At 39.8% G+C, this 15,503-nt stretch overlaps 1 protein-coding gene across 2 annotated transcripts in view; it reads right to left on the minus strand.

Annotated features, from left to right (window-relative positions):
* The window catches only part of PCYT1A (phosphate cytidylyltransferase 1, choline, alpha), a 47,836-nt gene extending 32,333 nt beyond the window's left edge, over positions 1–15,503 (minus strand). Inside the window, exon 1 of one of the 2 annotated variants that reach the window (XM_013963486.2) lies at positions 15,409–15,503. The gene's annotated coding sequence lies outside the window, so the exon portion shown is untranslated. Of the gene's footprint in view, positions 1–15,115; positions 15,261–15,408 lie in introns of those variants that run through there. The other variant, XM_005675060.3, reaches the window with a different exon arrangement.

A 15,503-nucleotide genomic window follows, 5' to 3' on the forward strand; every position in this document is an offset into this window, starting at 1 on the left:
TTCTGACATTACAGATAGGTGGCGTTTAAGTCACCTGTACATTTCTTTCATGTTACAAAGTAGAGTTTTAAGGATGCCATAATAAATCAAGGGGATAAATGTCATGCCATATTCTCACCAGTTACTTTCCATGACTTCAAGTTAAAATTTCTTAAAGTTTAATAGAATAATACTTAACACATCCAAAGACATCTTTATAGGAACTTCTCAGAAGTCTTTGCTCCGTGTGTACAAGGGTCAGGAGCAGAGGGGATACGTGGGCTACATTTTTTCAGCTTTACTGAATGACATATAATTGACATACAATAAGTGTATACTTAAAGTGCATAATTTAATGACTTTTAACATTATACCCTTGTGAAATCATCAAAATTAAGATAAACATACCATTCACTCTCGTTTCCTCATACCACTTTCTAATCCATCTCTCCTTCTCCACTCTGATTTTGCTTTGCTTTTTGTTTATTTGTTTTGTTTACATTGTGGTAAAGTATACATAACATAAATTCTGCTCTGGTTTTAACTGCTTAATTCTTGAAGTACTGAATCATGTTGTATGTTTAAGTTGTATGATTCAGCTTAACCAGCCAAACACATGGTAGATATCATCATATTAGAAAGAAGCAAAGTAGGTAAATACTGCCATTGTAATTTCAAAGTTTTTTAAAATTTCTTTTGTTTAAGACATCCAGTCTTTTTTTGGTTTCCTTTTGTGTGTGCTGGGTTTTTGTTGCTGTGCAAGGGCTTTCTCTAGTTGTGGTACGCAGGCTTCTCATTGTGGTGGCTTCTTTTGTTGCAGAGCAAGAGCTCTAGAGCGCATGGGCTCAGCGGTATCTTCCTGGACCCATGTCCCCTGCACTGGCAGGTGGATTCATAACCAATGGACCACAAGGGAAGTTCTAAAGATATTCTAAAGTCAAACTGATATGTGGGGTCACTACATACTGTGACACTGAATCTATTCCACTAGATTAAAAAACCCACACATATCAGAGAGAGAACTTGAAGCAGGAGAAAGCATATCTGACTAGCTATTTAAAGCTAATGTAAAATTTATGAACAAAGTAAGAATCACGGCAACCATTAGCATTAGTATTGACACATTATAAAGCCCATTGGTAAATAATAGTAATACTAACATATTTTACCTGTATTTCAGTTGAGCAAATACATTCTTCAATAAAATCTGTCTGATGACTTATATAAACACCTCTAACCAAATGTCTAAGGCAGCATTTCTCAATAGTTTTTTTATTCATGTTCCATTTTGAGAAAAGCAAAAATCTTTAACCTTACACTGTTTGCATACTGCAGTGATAAAAAGAGATGAGACCCTAAAATCATATTATGTAAGTATGAAGTCCATTTCTACCACTTACTAGCCATGAAAATTTTGGAAAATTCTTTATCTCTCCAAGTCTTAGTTTCATCATCTAACAAATTAGGTTTAAAAGGAATAATCTATGTAAAGCCTTAGCTCAATGTCTGTGTACACAGTATGTGCCTGTAAACATCAGTTCAGTTCAGTTGCTCAGTCATGTCCGACTCTTTGCAACCTCATGAACTGCAGCACCCCAGGCCTCCCTGTCCATCACCAATTCCCAGAGTTCATTCAGACTCACGTCCATCGAGTCAGTGATGCCAACCAGCCATCTCATCCTCTGTCGTCCCCTTCTCCTCCTGCCCTCAATCTTTCCCAGCATCAGGGTCTTTTCCAACGAGTCAGTTCTTTGCATCAGGTGGCCAAAGTACTGGAGTTTCAGCTTCAACATCAGCCCCTCCAATGAACACCCAGGACTGATCTCCTTTAGGATGGACTGGTTGGATCTCCTTGCAGTCCAAGGGACTCTCAAGAGTCTTCTCTAACACCACAGTTTAAAAGCATCAATTCTTCAGTGTCAGCTTTCTTTATAGTCCAGCTTTCATCCATACATGAACACTGGAAAAACCATAGCCTTGACTAGCTGGACCTTAATCGGCAAAGTAATGTCTCTGCTTTTGAATATACTGTCTAGGTTGGTCATAAGTTTCCTTCAAGGAGTAAGCATCTTTTAATTTCATAGCTGTAATCACCATCTGCAGTGATTTTGGAGCCCAGAAAAATAAAGTCAGCCACTGTTTCCACTGTTTCCCCATCCATTTGCCATGAAGTGATGGGACCAGATGCCATGATCTTCGTTTTCTGAATGTTGAGCTTTAAGACAACTTTTTCACTCTCCTCTTTCACTTTCATCAAGAGGCTCTTTAGTTCTTCTTCACTTTCTGCCATAAGGGTGGTGTCATCTGCATATCTGAGGTTATTGATATTTCTCCCAGCAATCTTGATTCCAGTTTGTGCTTCATCCAGCCCAGCGTTGCTCATGATGTACTCTGCATAAGTTAAATAAGCAGGGTGACAATATACAGCTTTGATGTACTCCTTTTCCTATTTGGGACCAGTCTGTTGTTCCACGTCCAGTTCTAACTGTTGCTTCCTGACCTGCATATAGGTTTCTCAAGAGGCTGGTCAGGTGGTCTGGTATTCCCATCTCTTTCAGTATTCTCCACAGTTTATTGTGATCCACACAGTCAGCAAAAATAGATGTTTTTCTGGAACTCTCTTGCTTTTTCCATAATCAAGCAGATGTTGGCAATTTGATCTCTGGTTCCTATGCCTTTTCTAAAACCAGCATGAACATTTGGAAGTTCACAGTTCACGTATTGCTGAAGCCTGGCTTAGAGAATTTAGAACATTACTTTGTAAACATCAGCTACTATTATTATTTCATAGTAGTAGTAGTTGCCATCATCTGCCTTTGTCTATTTCTGATGTATCCTCTATAGTCAAAAGATTTTTGTCAAGTTTTCCTCCATGATTACAACTGTGAAAAGTGTACTTTTCATGTAAAATTATGATAAAATGAGGTATGCTCGCTGCATCTTCCCCATTCTATCCCTACCCCATTAAAGAATCATTGTTGTAGCAAGAACTCTTCTAGAGTCTGAAGAAAAAAATATTATTACTACTACTACTGTCAGTATTTATAGAACACCTGTATGTCAAAATTTTTTTTTAATATTAAAACTCTCTTAACATTCACAACCCTCTGACATACATGTATTATTTTTATCACTATTGAAACTGAGGTGCAGAAAATAAAAGTCACACAACTAGTAAGTGGTGCTAGGAATCAAATTCAGTCAGCCTGGCTGCAGACTGCATATTCTTAACCACTACAGTATATGGTAAAATATGACACTGTACTTACTATACAAGAAGGTACCTAATACCTATCTCTAAATATCTGAATGCCTGTCATGTTGAATAGGGCAGACACTTACTCTGAGACACTCTAGATAATAGAAAATGAATCACTAGTTGGAGGATGCAGAGACACAAACTTTAGCTAAACATAATAAAATACTTTTGAGAAATGAGAGTATCTGAAAAGGGACTAGGTGACCTTAGGAGGCAATTCATTTTAGCATACCAGGTCATTCAAGCAAAGAATGTATAGAAATATACTTATTCATTTTATTGGTCATAATCCTGTTAAAGTCTATCTTTAAAAAAATTTTTTTATTGAAGGATAATTGCTTTACAAAAGTCCATCTTGATTGATCTGTTTGTTCTAATCTGTTAAAATCATTTCAAATTGTGACTGCCATGTATCATTTTGCAGTCACAATTTTATGTAACCTATAAACTTGCAAAGCATGGTTTTTATGTCTCTATCCACATTAGTACCGAAAATACTGATCAGAATAGATGTCACCATATACCAATGTAACATACCACTAGAACCCTTTCTCCTCATTGAGATCCACTCATAATACTCTACATTAGGACAATATAAAACACACGAGAGTTTATCTTAAGAAAACAGAATAAAAAATATATTTAGAATTCTTAGTGATTATAGTATTAGACTGTAATGATTACAATAATGATTACAGTATTCAGACATAAACCTGTTTCAGTGTACTATCACATAATTCACATTTCTCTATCACTGTCCCAAAGATTATGATAACAGTGATGATAAAAATTATAGCTAATGTGGACTTCCCAGACGGCGCTAGTTGTAAAGAACTCGCCTGCCAATGCAGGAGACCTAAGAGACACGGGTTCGATCCCTGGGTTGGGAAGATCCCCTGGAGAAGGGAATGGCAACACACTCCAGTATTCTTGCTTGGAGAATCCCTTGGACCAAGGAGCCTGGAGGGATACAGTCCATAGGTAACAAAGAGTAGGATATGACTGAAGTGACTTAGCATGCATGTATTCAAAACTAACACAGAGTACTTTCTATGTGCCAGAAAGTTATAAACCTTTTGCATACATTATATATTTTTAAAACATTTTTTATTTATTTCGTTGCAGTACACAGAATCTTTGATCTCCACTGCAGCATGTGGGATCTCTTAGTTGTGGCATATGAACTCTTGCAGCACGTGGGATCTAGTTCCTTGACCATGGATCGAACCTGGGCCCCCTCCACTAGAAGCATGAAGTTTAAGCCACTGGACCACTAGGGAAGTCCCTAAACCTTTTGTATATATTAAATAATTTTGTATATATTAAATAACAACAATCTTATGAGGTAGATAATATTATTAACTCTATTTTGCAGATGAAGAAATTGAGGCACAGCTGGGTTAAATGACTTGACTGAGATGACACGTCTGGGACAGGGCAAAAACAGGATTTGAACCAAGGCATTCTGGCTCTAGATCTGTGCACTTAATGACAACATTATGTTACCTAGTGTATAAAATAGTCATACCTGAATTTAAACAAAAACACTTCTTCCACCCTCGCCACGCACTACACTGTGCCAGGCAGGAATTTAATTTCATCTTTCATAAAGACTGAACTCTTTACTGGGCATATCACTGACAGACTACTTAGGTTTTGGTTTGGGCTAGAGTAGAACAGTAGAGGATGCACTAGACCACAAATCACATCATGTATAAGGGGAGTTAATTCTAGCTGCTCCCAGGCACTTCCTGGCGGTTCAGTGGATTCATGCTTCTGCTGCAGGGGGCACAGGTTCGATCCCTGGTCAAGGAACTAAAATCCCACAAATCGTGTGGCCTAGCCGCCCCCCCAAAAAAAAACTTTAGTCAAAAAAATATTTTTTAGCTCCTCCTTGTACCTTAACTCTAAGTTAAGGTGAACGCATTGACCCTAAGGGATTCTTCATGAGATTAAGGAACTTTCTAATAAAACGTACTTAATGTCTAAGTTACGGTAAGGATCAAATGAGAGATTAGAAAACAAACTCCCAAATGTTGTTTGTCTTTCCACTGTGCAATCTCCTGCTCTGGACAGGGACCATTTTCATTTGGAGAGTCAGTATCATTTGACCTGTGTGATCTTCACCCTTCATACCACATGCCATCAGATACCACAGGCCTAACTTGAACCAATTAGCACATCACTCTCCCAGGCCACAGACTGGGGAAGAGGTCTGTGGGAAAGGCAGCGATAGGTGACCTAAGATAGTCCAATCAGCGTGAATCCCAGGACTTGTCAGATGGGAATGCTTGGACAAAGATTTGTGAATTTAAACCTGGAGACACAACTCTAGGAACCATCTATTGCAATCTAGTGGTCATCCTATAACCAGGAAGAGTCTTTCTCAAAATAGACAACACAGAGAAAGCAATGATGATGATGGAGAGAAGCCAGATTCTGAATTGCCTAATTCTGCCATCCAGTGAACTTCCCTTTTTGCTGAAACTCAGGTAGGTTGGGTTTCTTATCACTTAGAACCACAAAATCATAATTGATGCATCCAATACCTGGCAATGAGCCCTAGCACACAGCAGATGCTCAATAACTATTTGAATAAATTTAAAAAAAAACTCCTTTGAAATTCTGAAAAACACTACACATCTTAGTATTTTGTTTTGATGGAAAGATGTCAAATACTTGTCAATTTAGAAGTGTATCAAAGATGGTAAAATAAAGCTCTCATCCTGTCAAAAGTATTTTTCCTTATCTGCTTACATGTAGTTCTTTTATTTCCCAAAGATGACTTTTATGTCCTATCCTGTATTTTACACTATACTTTAAATTGAAGATTATGCATCAGACAAACCGAAGGCTAAAGATCCTTTGGATTTAGAACAAATACAGCTAATATTTTTTGTTTTATAATCTTTCCACTTTTTTAGGAGGTAGAAAGCACCAAGACCCCAGACATTCCATAACAATAAGCCTAAAAGAATTTAGAAATTACAAAGAGATTAACTCTCATGCCTTTCCTCTAGAACTATTATTAAAACCATTTTAAACTTTGACTTTACAGGTCGCCATGTTTTTCATTTTTCACTGGCTCTCTTAGACCATCTCCATGTTCCTCATATCTACTAACTTACACACCTTGAAAGTATATAGAAAAATTTAATAACTAGTGCCTAAACTGATGAAAAAAATTACCCCCCATTTCCCTAAAGTTCCAATAGACGGCTGCCAGAACATATCCAATTTGCCAGAATATATCGAGAAAAGGTATGTGAGAAGATGAGAGTGTACTGAGGGTAGCAAATACATGCTGGCTTTTCAGTTCATTATACTGAAACTAAGCTTTACCTAAAACTATACCACCTTTATTATACTCACAACTGCCCAGTAATCACTGAATATCTCTAATAATGAGGAACAATACTTCCCAAACTTTCTGTTTATAACTGTCCCTTTGTAATCAAATGGCACCCCACTCCAATACTCTTGCCTGGAAAATCCCACAGACAGAGAAGCCTGGTAGGCTGCAGTCCATGGGGTCGCTAAGATTCAGACACGACTGAGCGACTTCCCTTTCACTTTTACTTCCATGCACTGGAGAAGGAAATGGCAACCCACTCCAGTGTTCTTGCCTGGAGAATCCCAAGGATGGGGGAGCCTGGTGGGCTGCCGTCTATGGGGTCACACAGAGTCGGACACGACTGAAGTGACTTAGCAGCAGCAATGCTATTCAAGTAAAAATGAGTGATGTCCCCAGAAAAGGAGGAGACTTTAAATATCTACATTCCAGAGTGAAAACACACACAGTGGCTGCCTTAATATCTACCTGACAGTGGGAGTAGAGCTGGGGAAAGATGGCACAGCCTCAGAGCCAATACAGTACAAGAACAAAATGAGGATGGGCAGCAGGAGATTGCCTAATAATTTGCAGACAGGCCCTGGTTTCCAGCCACAGCACCCATATTAATTAAGCTGAGTCAGAATGAAAACAGCTGGAGATAAAATACAGTGCCTCCCTCTTGAGCCCATCAGGGTAGGCCAAAACCTATTTCCTTAGCTGTTTATCCTTCCCAAAAGTTTCTATGTCAAAAGAAGCTGTAACAAAAAAGAGGAAAATAGAGCTGGCATTTAAAATGCAGCATTTGTAATTTTTCCAACACTGCTACATATTCAGTCCCTAGATAAGTCACTTCATCTTAGTCACTCAAATTCCCCATTCAAACACAGAATCTAAATACGGACATAAATACCCACACTACCACCACCATGGCTAGTAAGTGCCTTAGTGTCTCCAAACTGCTTTCAAGATACAGAATGTAGTATCTGCTCCTGTGATTTTTACCCAGATTCACAAAATCTGGCTCCATTTCTGCTGACTCACCTCCCAGTACACACTGCTAGCCTTGTTCTTCAGTGTCTCAGTAGATGCCTGCTTGGACAGATCAACTCTGCTATTAAGTAAGCACACAAAAGAAGTGGAAATGTGTGTCAGCGGGAAGGGGTGGCAGGACAGAGATATGGAGGATAAATCTAATCAAGTGTTTTCCAACATGAATGTCTTGAAGGAGACAATATCTGCATGCTGGTGTGCATGTGCTAGTGTTTTAAAGATGAAAGCCTCCTGGAAGTGCAGTTTTAGAAACTCCTACTCAGTCCCCTTCTATTCTACTTCCTTATTGCTGGTAGATTTACTAAGCATCCCAGGGTGAAAGAGGAGATGGACACTGCTTCTTAAGCTATGCAACAACCTAAATAGTAGAAGCTGCAATCATATATACTCATCAAATTTCAAAAATCTAACTCAAATTTGACTGGGTACTATAGGCACTATCTGAGTTAAAAAAAAAAAAAAAAGGAGACAAGAAATTTTCCTTTGCCTTCTATTCCTGCTTCCCCTCATCCATGGGCCTACAATAACTTCCCTCAATACAACCCTATACTCAGGATTAGATGGTTGGATGGCATCATCGACTTAATGGACATGAGTTTGAGCAAACTCTGGGAAATAGCGAAGGACAGGGAAGGCTGGCACACGACAGCCCATGGGGTCACAGAGTCAGACGCAACTGAGTGACTGAACAATGACAGCAATTTTCTACTGGCACACCAATGCCCAGTTCCAAAGCTAAATGAGCAAGCATACTTCATATTTGTTATCTTTATCTGCTTCTACCACTGTGGAATTTAATAAAGTAGTGCTCTAAGAGGCAAGCTCTATGAACTTCTAGGTTAAAGTGAATCAAATACTGCTGGCATTAATCATGTCATCTGCTGTACATTCAGGCCTTCCCACAGATAACAGTGCAGCCACATCACCCTTTGTGTAAAGACCTTTGAAGCTTGAGGGAGGATATATCTAGCCCACAGTGGGAGGAAGGGCTGGATTCAAGAACTAGCAGAATTCCTATAGCAAGGGTCAGCAAACTACAGCTTACAAGTCAAAAATGGCCCACAGTCTGTTTTTATAATTAAAGTTTTACTGAAACACAGCCATGCTCATTCACTTATGTACTGCCTATGGCCATTTTTGTGCTACAACTGCAGAGTTGAATAGTTGCAACAGAAACTGTATGACCCACAGAGCTGAATATTTACTATTAGGCCCTTTACCTAAGAAATCTGCCAACTCTATTCTAAATGAAAACAAGAATCAGTTTTATTAATAATTTGGTAGCAAACTCTACCTAGATTATGTAAACAGTTCTAATGTGGAGGACCATGCTAGAAATAGAATTTTTTCAAGAAACTGTACTATAACTTTCTTAAAAAAAAAAACAAAACACACAACTATTTATTTGGCTGTACCAGATCTTAGTTGCAGCATGTGGGATCTAGTTCCCTGATCAGGGATCAAACCTGGGACCCCTGAATTAGGGAGCTTGGAGTCTTAGCCAGGGAAGTCCTCAAGTACCATAACTTTCTGATGCAGGATTACTGCAATTTATGTCACTAACCATAAAATTAACAGATGCATGCTCCTTGAAAGAAAAGCTAACTTAAAGTATTAAAAGTATGACAGAGACATCACTTTGTCAAAAAGGTCTGTCTAGTCAAAGCTATGGTTTTTCCAGTAATCCTGTACGGATGTGAGAATTGGATCATAAAGAAGGCTGAGCATTGAAAAATGCATGCTTTTGAATTGTGGTGCTGGAGAAGACTCTTGAGAATCCCTTTAGACTGCAGGCAGATCAAACCAGTCAATCCTAAAGGAAATCAACCCTGAATACACTGGAAGGACTGATGATGAAGCTGAAGCTCCAATACTTTGGCCACCTGACATGAGGAGCTGACTCACTGGAAAAGACCCTGATGCTGGGAAAGACTGAAGGCAGGGGCAGAAGGGGGCAACAGTGGATGAGATGGTTAGATAGCATCACTGACTCAACAGTCATAAATCTGAGGAAACTCCAGGAGACAGTGGAAGACAAAGGAGCCTGGCATGCTAAAAAGTCCATGGGATTGCAAAGAGCTAGATATCACTTAGCAACGACAACAGTAACAATGTCACTAACCAATATATATCACTACACCATATAGAATAAGTCAAAAGAATGCCTGCTTTGGGAAATTCTAAATGTAAAGGTGATTTCACAACATTATGTGCACAGACCGATTAGTTTTAAGTCAGGGCTCAATGTTACTCCTCAATATTTAGGATCAGTAAATGGCCACATCTAAGATCTAAGCTTTGAACTTGATCTCTTCCCTCTAATTTCTCCAGAGAAACACTTATTCAACAAACACTGAGTGGGCACTTACTCTGTGTCAGACTTTGGGTTAGTCATGGACCAAAATAAAGTTTGTGCTTGGGCCTGACCACAGAGGGTTGGATTTCAGGACAGAGATTATCCTAAAAACCAGAAACTTGTTACAGTTCTCACAGTTGAATAATGTGCTCTGCCACTATCCCACTGGAAGAATCAGTGTGTAAACTCTGTGTTTAGATTTTGTTCTCCCTAGACTGGGTTATATCTCTTAAGGCAGGGTCTATGACAGATTCAGGGAATCTGGGATTTAGACTAAAAAAAGTGTCACTTCAGTCATGTCGGAATCTGTGTGACCCCATAGCCGGCAGCCCACCAGGCTCCCCCGTCCCTGGGATTCTCCAGGCAAGAACACTGGAGTGGGTTGCCATTTCCTTCTCCAATGCATGGAAGTAAAAGTGAAAGTGAAGATGCTCAGTCCTATCCGACTCTTAGCGACCCCATGGACTGCAGCCCACCAGACTCCTCCGTCCATGGGATTTTCCAGGCAAGAGTACTGGCGTGGGCTGCCATTGCCTTCTCTGCTTTATTTTCACCAGCCTCTGGCAAATCCACCATCCTTCAGTTATGAATGTAAGCCACAACACTAATAGCAGACTTAGTAAAATAGACTTTGTCACCAGTAGAAATCATAGATATTTTCATGTTACAAATGTAACACTTGTTACAAATATCTTGAAATAATTTAAACATATGATCATTTAAAAGTTATCATAGTTATAAGACCCACTGATAGACAGAAAGCTTTATTTACTATGTTAATAAAAACTACATGTGCTATTTCACACATTTAAAGATATTTTGATAACTACATATCAACACAATTTGTTTTATTTATAATTTATGTACTTTTTTGCATATACAAACATTAATCAAAAAAAGAAGTCCACAAGGTTTCATCATAATGCCAAAGTGTTCCATGGAACAAAAAAGATTAAGACTAGGGGCCAAAAAAACAAACCAGAATCACCCAGTTTCTATTAAGTGCCATATACTCATTCTGTTCTCTAATATAGAGCAAAGATTATAAATCACTATTTTTAGCAGCCTTCACTTCAAACTGGTTTGCAAATAGTTGTGAATGTGATATAACAGCCTAGCAAATACATGGGTTCCCCTGACAGACATTCTAGTCCAAATGCAGAAAGCTTCAAACTAAACTTTCAACAAGAGAGTTACCAACAGAAAGGGAGGAAAAAAAGGCAGAAAAACAAACAAATCTCCCTCCAATCCTGCTATATATCTATCTACTTATGTGATATGCAAACAGGAAAATACAGGAAATTAACTTTTTTATATTAATAAAGTATGTAAACAAACCTAACGCAGTGTTAAATATATACTAGAGACTCACTGTTGCTTTTTTTTTCCCCCTTCTAGAATGGTGCCCTGGCATATACTGCAAAATAAAGTATGTAAAAATGTATATTCCCTGAATTTACTGATTAAATTATAGAGGAAGGGAGGATTTAAATTTTGTCACAAACCATTCATAAACAATTAACAAATCATATGTTATACATGTGTTCAGGTACCCATTTGACAGGAATATTGTGAAGAGAGAAGTTTAGGACTAGAAACAGAAAGGTTTAAGCTTAGGAAAGAGAAAGTGCTAGAAGTTACTCTTTAGGCAGATAAGCAAGAAAGTTGAGCCCTGTTCTCACTCTCTTCTTCCTATTATTTTCTAATGTGACTTATGTAGACATAAGTAAAAGATGTAGAATCAGCCACAATCTTGAATAAAAAAGGAGCTCTCACATTCCAGTGATGATTGGGAAGTAGCCTGACTTTAGGATTTCTCTAACTGAAAAAACTCCCCCTAAATCATGACTTTTAGAAAAATTTATTCTTTCTAATCTATTTCAGGAGAACATAAATGTTAGTGTAAGAACTTCTGTTTGATTTAGTAGGAGGAATTATCTCTATTAGGAAAGTCAGAAGATCTGGCTTCAAATGAGAGTTATGCAAATACTGTGAAAGAAAAACATAAGAAAATTACAATTATTATTAGATATTTTGTCCTTATCCATCATTATTATGCTTGCTTTTTCTATGAATATTTCATAAATTAATCAGAGTTTATAACATGAAGAGGCTATTCATCTCCCAAGGGGAATAACGTCTAACCTACAGATTAGATAGCTCCACAGGAAAATCATGAATGAGGGCAGATGGTTAACAAACTCCATGAGATTGTATATTAAATGTGGTTAGTATGCATATTGTTCAGATTATTAAAGGCTATTTAACCAGAAGAACAGCTTTCTCTGCCACAGTAAGGAAATCTAAAGCAAGAGAAAGCAATAATTCTTCCCATAGTCACAGAGTAAGTCAGTGCTAACATCAGATAAAGTCACCAGGAATCCAAGGCTCTGACTAGATTCTCCTTGCTTGCTTGCTTGCTAAGTCACTTCAGTCGTGTCCAACTCTGTGCGACCCCATAGATGGAGTCACATATCCAAAGAGGAGATCCCCAAGAAAAATAAAACCTCACCTGTTTATGAGAGAAGACATCATAGGCTGAGGAAGGAATAATGTTCTTTCTTAATCAATTAGGCCATTATATTGGTTTCCAAAAGGAATTTACAAAGCAGCTCAAATCAAAAAGAATCATTTCATTCAGCAAACACAAATAACCCCAGAGGCAGTGCTGCAGTCCCCAAGCCTAAACGTCTTCCCTTTGGTGATGAGTAACCTTTAAGCAGTATATTCTGTTCTACGAACAAATTCTTAAGTAGTTTCTTTTAGTTATATAGAATGTAAGCCTGCTGCTGCAACTAAGTCGCTTCAGTCATGTCTGACTCTGTGCGACCCCATAGACGGCAGCCCACCAGGCTTCCCCGTCCCTGGGATTCTCCAGGCAAGAACACTAGAGTGGGTTGCCATTTCCTTCTCCAATGCGTGGAAGTGAAAAGTGAAAGTGAAGTCGCTTAGTCGTGTCCAACTCTTAGCGACCCCATAGACTGCAGCCCACCAGGCCCTTCGTCCATGGAATTTTCCAGGCAAGAGTACTGGAGTGGGGTGCCATTGCCTTCTCCGAGAATGTAAGCCTAGTAAACATATAATATTCTAGAAACAGCCATTTTTTAGCTAAACAAGGCTCTCCCTGGGACTTCCCTGGTAGTCCAGTGGCCAAGACTTCACACTCCCAATGCAGGGGGCTGGATCAGGGCACGAGATCACAAAAGCCAAAACTAAAGATCCTACATATTACAAGGAAGATTGACGATCCCTTGTGCTGCAACTAAGACTAGTGCCGCCAAAAAAAGGCTATCCCTCACCATTCCCAACTGATTTCCATTTAAGTATCTTTCTGAAATCTCTTCCGCTATGACACAGTGTATATGTATACAAAGGGTGGGAGTGACTATCAGGTTATCAGGTAAATACAGTGTCTGGTAAGTTAAGACTGTCTCAAGCTTCTTCTATTACATATATTTTTAAAAAACACTAAGTGATGCAATCAACAAGTAGCACCTTCTACAAAGGGCTGTAAAAGAGGAAGAAGTAGTGAAACTCACTTCAATTCCATCTGCATCACTAACAGACCTCATGAAAGGGAATCAGTAGGAAATAAACCCAGGCTAAAACATCAGCTGAATTATCCACAGCATGGTATCATTCCCAGTAGGCCAGTCTTGGCCTCCAATGTACAAAAACCATTGAGCTGGATAGCCAAATACATTTACGCTTCTCCTCTGTGGCATTCTAGTCACCACTGTTGGCCTCTCCAGGTCATCCGTCTTCTCCATGATATCTGTTCACCACAGATTACTGCACCAAATTTCATTCTCAACCAGTACCTTTTTACTAGCAATTTTCTGTATTTACAGAAACATTAAATATTAAGATTGAAAAGGACCCTGAAGGTCACTTTATTCTCAGCAGAATCTTTTCTGTCTCTATCTTCAGTTCCCCTTCTAAGCCTTGTTTCTACCCTCTTCAAAGCTTCCCCCTTACTCAGTGTCTGTTCCTAACAGTTTTTCCCATCATAAACCCCTATATCCTCACTGCCTTTCTAAATATCACTGTCCCTATTTCAATATATAAGCATTGGTTCTCCCAACTGAGGACCTGAGTTTCAGTCTTCAGTTAAAACTACTCCAATTTTATTTGGGAAGCCTTCTTCAGTTAAGTCTGTCTGGTAGAGGATGTGCCTCAGCCCCAGATCTTCCTAATTGCATCTTGGTATTTCCAAATAGTCCCCTCACTGTAGAATCATGGCATTTTAGACCAGAAGGAAAACTCAGAAATAATCTGGTCCAATGTTTTTCCAACTTTTAAACTACATTTTAAGATACATGAAATTCATTTTGCATCATAACCTCACACACACATAACTGAAACAAGTTTCATGAAATACTATTATTATTATGTGAAAATTTCAGGTCTATTTCCTTTTTTTGGTAAATTTCAGGTCCCCTCCACTAAATGGACTACACAACCCAGTAACAGGACAGAACCCACAGTTTAGGAAACATTCATCTAATCCAAACTTCCCACTCAAGGCGGAAGAAACTGTAGCTCAATGGTGAGGTAAGCTTCCCAGCCACAAGAAGTCTGTCCATCAAATTAAACTCGGGTCTAACCTTCTCCAGCCAGTCACCACACCCCTACTCAAACAAAACGCTACAGTACCGTGTCCAGTCACTGATCCCACAGTCTTCTCCAACTCAGCCCCCTCAAAGTTACTGCTCCTTGGTTAGAGGCCCCTCGCAGCTGCTGCTTCATACTCCCTTAGGTCAGAGTCCCCTCACAGTTCCTATTCATCGATCAGTCTCCTCCGAGTCGCTGGCCCTTGGTCACAGTTTCCCGCTGTCACTGCTTCATACTTCCTCGGTCATAGTCCCCACGCAGCCTCTGCCTCGTGTTCTCCGCGGTCAGAGCCCCTTAGTATTCACTGCTGCTGGGTCACAGATCCCTGGCAAGCAGCTACGTCTCAGCCACAGTCCCCTCGTTGTCAACGCCCCTGGGTCACAGTAGCCTCGCAGTCGTAGCCTCACACTCCCCTCGCTGTCGCTGACCCACTCTTCTTTCAGTCACTCCTCCAGGCAGTCCCAGCACCACAGTTTCTCCTCTCAAACAGAGCCGCGAGAATATACACACACCCGGTCCTTACCTGCGGCTCACGTTTCCCTGGCCCCTGGTGACTGTCCCGTCGAATTTCTCAAGAGCGCCGCGTCACGGACAAGGGAAACTGAGGAGGTTGCGGGGAGACGCCCGGGAAAGGCAGCTGACGGAAGAGCGGACAGGAAATCCCGCCTATTGCCCTCCCTCTTATCACTCCTACCACGACTTCTCTTCGAAAACCACCTCTGACACAGTGGTTCCGCCTCCATAGAGGCCCCGTGGGGCGGAGTGACTGAGCAGAACTCACCAAGAGAGAAGATAAAATGGCAAAGGGTCACTTACCTTGCGGAATTGGACTATGAGGTGAAGAAACGGATGTACCTTGTAATAAGACACGGCTGTGACTTGTCACTCTTGCTCGCTGCCAGTCCGTCAAG

The sequence above is a fragment of the Capra hircus genome, chromosome 1 (assembly GCF_001704415.2).
Source record: "Capra hircus breed San Clemente chromosome 1, ASM170441v1, whole genome shotgun sequence".
NCBI lineage: Eukaryota > Metazoa > Chordata > Mammalia > Artiodactyla > Bovidae > Capra > Capra hircus.